We start from the raw sequence: 8,381 nt of genomic DNA, 5'->3' as shown, positions 1-8,381 counted from the left end.
CAAAGCCACAGAGAAACCCTGTCTCGAAAAACCAAAAAAAAAAAAAAAACAAAAAACAAAGCAATTGGGCAGCAGAAGAAAGGCGAAGGTAAAAGCAAAGGTGGTTTAAAGCAAGTGACTTATTCAATTAACACAACAATGACTGGAAGGAAAAATATTATTCCTCTCAAACTATCCACCTAAGAAAAACAAGCAGTCCCAAGCTAAGCCATGGCTCTATTGCAAAAATTATCAGGGACCTATAATATCTATCCACTGCACTCAAAAGCAAAGCTCTCGGCTACAAGGTTGAATAGTATGTCCATACTAACAGCTCTGTGTTAACATGCTACATTCTCATCCACAAAAAGGAATAGGAGGAAGTGGAAGACAATTAGCTTCCTCTGTTAAGGCTATGACCTAGATATCACACATACCACTTCTGTTCACATCCATTTAGCCAGAACTGAGACACATATCCATGCCTAGCGGTCAAAAAGAGGCTAGAAAATGTTACTAGCTGGACAGATACGTGTCAAGATAAAACCTAAGGGAAGCTATAGGAATGGCATCTAGAAAACAATTAGTTACCAAACTTGCCAGTAACACACTCATGCGTGCCTAAAAGAGATAGGCCAGGAAAGAAAGAAGAGTAAATGAAAGCCAAGAAGGTAAAATCTGTGGTTTAAACTGTGTCAGGAACAGAATCCTTTCGCTCTGTCATTTCTCACAAGGCTGCCTTTTCAGAAGGAAGGCTGCCCCTTCCATGCACTTCTAGTAAATTAAAATATGTAAAATAGGTAATTTCTAGGTCTGGGGAGAAGACTCCTTAGGTAAGAATACTTATGGTGTAAGGATAAAGACCTGAGTTCAAATGCCTAGCACCCATCCATGTACAGGTGCCTGAAACCCCACCTTTAACAAAGATAGACAGATTCTTCAAGTTTGCTGGCTAGGAAGCTGAGCCAAAATGCCAAGTTTCAGGGATAGTGAGAGACCCTATCACAAGGAATAAGGCAGAGAACAACAGAGGTAAATACCCAAAGTCCTCCTCTAGGCCCTGGATGCACACAGGTGGTCACAAATGCCACACAAGAGTAAATAAATGTGGTAGTTTGAGTGAAAATGTCCCCATACGCTCTATTAGAGGGACTAGCACTATTAGGAGGTGTGTCCTTGTTGGAGGAGGACGTGTGTCACTTTGGGTAGGCTTTGAGCTCAAGCCAGGCCTAGTGTGTTTCACTCTCTCCCTGTCACATGTGGATCTCAGCTCCTTATCCAGCACCATGTTGGCCTGCATGCCACCATGCTTCCCAATATGACTAAATAATGGACTAAACCTCTGAACTGTAAGCCAGCCCCAATTAAATCCTTTCCTTTATAAAAGTTACCACGGTCATATGTCTCTTCACAGTAATAGAAACTTGAAGACAATTAAGTAAATAAATTAAAAAAAAAAAACTTAAAAAAGCAACTTCCATCTAATATGGCCTGGACTAAGTAATTCTCATTTAGATATTAATAGATTCATTCAGAGCTGTTATTTCTGGGCCAAGAAGAATGTGACCAAATTTCAGAATTGGAGGGTGTCAATACAGCTCATCCTGCACATGTTCGAGAAGGCAGGCCACAAAACAGCCTCATTCCATTGTCTTCTTCCTTGTGTTTTTGAATGCTCCTCCTAACAAAGCTTCCTAGAGCAGAGACCAAGACACCTTCTTCCTTCTCTACTTTCCACTGTAGAAGCATCATACAAAATCTGTAGGTGTACTTGATAGCTACTGATAAGCGAGAGTTGGTTTCCCTCATTCTGGGGTGAAGACAACTACTGAATGTGAAGGACTGCAGGGACAGCAAGATATAACCTGTCAGGTTCCCCTTGGAACGGTCAACAGAAAATGGGCAAAGTGCAAGATAAAATAAAGGTCCTCACTTAATTAAAAAAAAATCATAGAATCAAAAACTGTTGACACACAGGAACTGGGAGCATAGACCAATCCTCAGCATCCCCCACAAGGGGAGGGGGGATGAAGAATTTGGGATCAAAAAAAGGACCTCAGCAACCTCCAACCTGACCTCTCAATTTGAATCTGAAGAAAATGAATCTGAGAGACAAACCATATACTAAGGTCACAAGCTGCTCACAACAGGGTCAAAATAAATGCCTCGGCTCTCCAGCTTTGGATTCAAAACTCCTTTGAACCTGTAAAAGTTGCTTCATTAGGAGGGGCAGTCAATACTTAATACTCTGGGTAATTACTGAGCTTAAATGACATTATTTAAAACACTGAAAATGTTTATTGGCAGAATCCTTTGACCATCTACTTTTGCAATGAAAAGAGAAACAGGAGCACAGTCAGGTGACCTACCCAGGATAAAGGCTGGGCTACAAAAAATAAAGATCCTACTACTTCAGACAATTGAAGGGCATATCTACTACAGTTATCACCCAGCAGATGCTTACAGACAACCTGAATCTAGTTTACCATGTTCTGATGGTGGCAATACACCTTTGTTTTCAAAGTATACCATCTCTACAAGAGCCAGGATTAATGGGATACAGCATTTAAGCAAAGCTAGCAGGCTGGAGAGATGCCCTAGCCGTTAAGAATTCACACTGCTCTTCCAGGGAACCCATTAACAGATCCCAGCACCCTCATCAGGTGGGTCATAACCTCCTCTATCTTCAGCTACAGGGGATACAATTCCCTCTTCTGACCTCTTTGGCCCCCACAAATGTGGTATGCACATACAAATAAATAAAAATGAAAAATAAATCTTTAAGAAAGGAGAAAAACTAGTTAGAGGATGGCCATGAGCCAAATCATTGAGTAATTTCTGAAAATACAATATTACATTCACTTTGAATATCCTAGCTCATGTCTTTCACGTGAGAAAGTAAACCAGATACCCTATTCCTCACTTAATTTTCTCTATCACACAGAGGATTCCTTTAACTATCAAGGAAGAGTCCTTGTCCAGGTATACTGTTAAACTGTAATTACTTTATCAGATCCCACTCTTTAGTACCTCAGGGGATATTTCTGCTCAACCTTCATCTGCCAGATTAAGAAATCTCTGGTTTTATTGGGTTTTTATCTGTAGAGAGAATGTCACTTTACCTTAGACTTCTCAATTTTTCAAGTGCTACAATTGTTCCCCATTAGTTTTGCAAGTGCACAGTGCTGACCCACTATGGAAGACCCCCTCCACCTGTAAACCACTGTTCTACCAAGAGCAGTGTGGGAACTTAATCACCTCCTCTACCTCCCCTAGTTCATATCACTTCATTTAAGGATCATACAAGGCCAGGCAACCACCCAATTTCCAGGACTGCAAGAACCACAGTGACCCCAATTCTATTTTGTTTAACTGTCAGAACAAAGGCCTTTTTCTGCTTGCTCACTCTTCCATTGGGATTAACACTAAACAAAACAGCATTTGAGATGTAACTTCTATTTCTTAACTGTAAAATAATTTAAGCCAAATACTTGAGAAAGAGTTTAATATCAAGGTCTCTAAACAGCATAAAAAATTAATTTTTATTATTTTAATTCCAAAGAGAACGTTACAAAGATGTTGCTGCAAATCCTAAGAGTTGGAGTATAGCATACACACAGGGACAGTTATCTTCCCTGGCCTAATTAAAACAGGTCTTTCTCACACATCTTTCTAAAAGAAAAAAAAAGCCAATACCAAAATAGAAGTGGTATTTAAATTCACCTGAGGGTATTGCTAGGAAATTATCAAGAAGCAGGACCTTGAAAAAACAGATGCATCTTCCCCTTTCTCTTAATTATCTAGTATATATATTTAATAAATACATATTACAATACATAAGACATAGTTCAAATTACTTATTGTTAGTTGTTAACTAAACTAATAGTTTCAGTAAAAGAGAAAACACCATAAAATTCCAAGTAGCATAACACTCAGGGAGAAAAAAAACTCTATAATCTGAGCTCAAAATTATTACAGTATTTTAGACTAGAATTTACAGCCATCATGTTCACTTAGTTAGTGCTTAGTTTACTCAATGTTGTGTCGATGTGACAAGCACCATTCATTTAATCCACATGACAGCTTCCTAAGGTAGACAGTAACTATACAATTTCCTAGTTATAATAGAGGCACCCATATCACCAAGATACAGGCGTATGCAAGACCAAAGGTTTTTAATATCATATGGATACAAGTCTATCTGGCTCCAAACTAAAATTTAGTGGTTATCCAGAAGTCGGAACTTCAACTTCAGGAGGTTGTGACAGGAAACAACACCTGTGCTAATTACAGCAAAAAAAAATATCAAGTCCTTTTTCTGCAAAGGACTCAGTGTTAAAGATTTCAGGGTTTGCTGGATGCACTGCCTCCAGAAATGCTCAGCTCTGCTATTCAATGTCAGGCTGGCCATCAGTAGCACGTAAAACAAATGAATGTGACCATATCTAATAAAACTTTTCTTGTGGCACCAAGGATCAATCCCAGGGTCTTCCACAAGCTAGAGCAGGGCTCTATAATTAAACCACTGAGTGATAGCCCCAGCTCCCGGTATTGTTTTTTAATTTTTCAACTTTTTAAAAACTTTAAAATTGCTCCTAGCTCATGAGTCATTTAGGCTTGTAGTCTGCATTGGGCCAATCCCAATCTAAGTAGTGCAAAGAGGCTGGAGGAATGGCTCAATCAATAAAGTACCAACTATGCAAGCATGAGGACCTAAGTGCAGATCCCCAGAACATACATTTGAAGAAAAGAAAGAAAAAGGTTAGCATGATGGCCTGCATGTGCAATCTCAGTGCTGGGAAGGTCCCTGGAACTGACGTGTCAGTCTAGTCTAGACTAGCTCCAGGACAATTAGATATCCTGTCTCAAGAAACAAGATGGATGACTCCTTTGGAATGATACCTGAGGCTGACCTCTGCCCGCCATACACACATGGACACCCACGTGAGCGCGCACACACACATAAATACAGACAAACAAAATTTGTTTCTTAGAGTACTACAAATCAAAGCCTGGGCCTTCACCGTACCAAGCAAGCACTCCACCATTACATATCTAGCCCTATATAATAATTTTATAACTTACAAATGCTTACTTATTAAATTCTTAGTATTCTGAATACCCTGAAGAAGCCCAGAGTCTCAATAAACTTAACCTTTCTCAGAATAACTAAAAATTATCAAAAATCCAAAACTATAGTTATTGCATAGGAATCGCCTCAGAAATAAGTACTTCAAAAGCTTAGAACTGGAAGAAATCTAAAACATCCTTGTTCGTTATCTACATAGTGTAAATCACTTTTAAAATATTTACTAAGGGCTGGGGATCGAACTCAAAGACAGAACATTTATTTACCTAGTATGCATGGGTCCCTGGGATCAACCCCTAGCACCACAAGAAAATATCAAATTAATGAAACAGTTTGCCAAGCCAATTTGCCAGGTGAGACGGGACTGTATTTAACACCGTTCGTGTGTAATCACAGCACTGTCTCACTCACAGCAGGTTTTACAAAGCATTTCCACATGCTTTCTACCACCCGACCCTTCACAACTATAAAAAGAGGATAATACAAGCTTTCCCACACCTATTTTATAAATAAATAAAAACAGGTTCTGAAATGCCAGTTGAGCCCAAGGAGATTATAATGCAACTAAGCTACTGTGCTGGTCAGTTTTATTTTGTCAACTAGACACTATCTAGAATCAACTATCTAGAAGAGTGAACTTCAATTGAAGAACTGCCTCCATCAAAGTGCCTGCCTGTAGGCATGTCTGTGGAGCCATTTTTCTAATTAATGACTGATGAGAGAGGGTATCTCTCACTACAAGCAGTGCCACCACAGGACATGTAGTTCTGGGTTGTAGAGAAAGAAGATGTGGGGAAAAAAGAAAACGGAAAACAGAAGATGAATAAGCCATAGCAAACAAGCCAGTAAGTGGCATTAAGCAGCATTCTCCCACAATCTCTGCTTTAGTCCCTCCTTCCATGTCCCTGCCCTGGCATCCCTCAGCTATGGACTGTAAAGTGTAAGCTAGGCTAACCTTTTCCTCTCGTCATGACCAGTGTTTCATCACAGCAACAGAAAAGTAACTAGAATAGTTACTGAGTAGCAGAACAGCCATGGCCTATCTTCAAGTCCACTTGCATGTTGACTACTTCCATGGATATCAGATTACATGTTCACTGGTTAAACCCTTAAAATTCCCAAAGATGCTAGTCTTAGCCTTTAAAGATACTATGTTTAGTTCGTCTCATCTTCCTTTTGCTACAGTCTTAATGAAGAAAACATCTGCTAGTTCCTGACATTTATTAAATTCATCTATAGGCAACAGTGAGTCTATATATACTACACACATAATATGCCCAGTCGGTTTGGAAAGAGGATATTTTGATGGAAAAAAAACATCCAATGGGGGTTGGAGATGCAGCTACGCTGGCACAGAGCTGGCCTAGCAGTCATGAAACACCATATAAATGGGATCTAGTGATATGTCTCTTCCACAGCTACATATCAAGTTTGAGAACAACCTTGCATCCCTGAGACCTTGTCTTAAAAAATGAAGAAAAAAGTCATCCAGAGAGGAAAAAGCAACAGTAAAAACATCTCCAGTATAACATCGAAAGAGACAATGAAAAGAAAGAAGCAGAAATGAATGGACTGTCATTAAAGTCTCGGTCCGACTTGGCTAAGCTTCTGGTGATTGAAAAATAATGTGGGGTTGGGAAAAGGAAATAAAAGAACCATAACTGCTACTGGAATTCAAACCAACATCAAAGGCTCTAATGACAGCTGAGCCTGCCTTGCTGGTTCTCAGCCTCTCCCTCGGAAACAAAACTGTTATATAACTGACCAAGGTTCTTCAACTAACACTTCCTCTCTGTCCCACATCCATCTTTTGTCCCCCACTGCGTCACCCTGCCCCCATCTCCACAGGCAGGATCATAAGCAATCTGGGCGGCCACCACAGCTACAGCTGGACAAGCCTCTGTCCAAAGTGCTGCTTTATTCCAGGGACTGCTCCACAGACCTCGGTAAGAAGAGATTAACTGGCTTAAGTACAGTTCCAACCTCACACCGTTACAGATTACTTATTCTGAAAAGCATCACCGCCATGTCCAACTCTAGGAGGAATCAGACTCCAGACATTCCTGCAAATGGAAATCACACCGTCATCATACCTCATCTTCACAAACAACCCCCTGAAAAAGAATACACAGTAGAACTCTTGAAAAACTCTGAGGATGTGCTGAGGCAATTGCTGCGCCTATTGCCTTCCCACTCAAGGCCAAGGAACAAATGTGGATTCTGACTTCAATTCACTCAATAATGAAAACAATGCATTCATGAACCACAAACATCGTTACTCAAAAATATCCCAACAAATCCAGTCACTGAATCAAACTAGCTGTTTGCGGACTTAAAGAGCCAGTTACTACAGGCACCGTTGGCCTTTTCTTCTTCCAATAAAAGCACACAAATAAAGGCAATGTTTACAAAAGCAACCAATGTATCAGAAAAGTTCTGCCCATTCAGATTCACTTAAAAGGTCTCAATCTGTGCAAATAAAACTCTGAAAGAATGGAAAATTAAAAGGGATGCTTTACAACAATGAAACACGGCCCAGCTATCCATGTAGCATCATGCAATGCCTCGAGCAGTTTACAGCTTCACTGTAATTCTACATAAGATCAAGATTATAATTATCCGAATTCTATTTCCTAAAGGATAACTGTGAGACCATCCCAAGCATCCTTAGATGGCCTCCTCCTCCCAGCCACCTTCTCTAAGTCTCGGTCGCAGGTGAGATTCTAAATGGTCCCAGAATAAAGGTAAGAAACAGGGTGGCTTTCTCCCTACAGTGTCCTGTGTGCTGTGCACGAAACCTTTAACATAAATATTTACTCTAGTCAACAAAATGGGAAATGCAGTACACGGAGGTGGCGGGGGTGGCGGGGGGGGGGAGAAGTCAAGGGAAAAAGGGAGGCACTAAGTCACCACTACTGTCCAACTGTAGCAGCAACTTCAACCAATTAGGATGAGAAGGGAAACTCTACCAGAGTCCCAGGGAGCCAAGACCGCTGACTCCGCGGTCCCCACGCGCGCCGGGGCTCCTCTGGCAGCAGCCAGGTCCCCGGGGAGGTGCGCGGTCGCCGGCCTCGGCCTCGGGCGGGAAGCGCCACAGCAGGCCCGGAGGCCGTCGGAATGCCCGGTTTGCCGAGGGATGAGAACGGGAGGTGGCGGGCACGCTGTTCAGTCGCCCTGGGGGGCGGGAGAGACCCAAGATGCCCCCAAGGGCATCGGATCGCAACGTGCACGTCCAGAAGCACCGGTGCCGGCCAAGCTGGGAGGCCCCGCAGCCCTGCCGGCCGCGCGGCCCACGTCAGCGGCGCCCCCGGCC

General features: G+C 41.7%; 1 protein-coding gene across 2 annotated transcripts in view; it reads right to left on the bottom strand.

The window, feature by feature from the left end:
* Arhgap32 (Rho GTPase activating protein 32) overlaps positions 1-8,056 on the bottom strand; it is a 230,116-nt gene extending 222,060 nt beyond the window's left edge. For both annotated transcript variants that reach the window (XM_013346244.2, XM_013346245.2), the window contains exon 1: positions 8,038-8,056. The gene's annotated coding sequence lies outside the window, so the exon portion shown is untranslated. The remainder of the gene's footprint in view (positions 1-8,037) is intronic.
* Positions 8,057-8,381: the final 325 nt, after the last annotated feature.

Source organism: Microtus ochrogaster, chromosome 5 (assembly GCF_000317375.1).
Source record: "Microtus ochrogaster isolate Prairie Vole_2 chromosome 5, MicOch1.0, whole genome shotgun sequence".
Classification (NCBI taxonomy): domain Eukaryota; kingdom Metazoa; phylum Chordata; class Mammalia; order Rodentia; family Cricetidae; genus Microtus; species Microtus ochrogaster.
The sequence above is the reverse complement of the archived record's forward strand: the minus strand, read 5'-3'. Positions and strand labels throughout refer to the sequence as shown.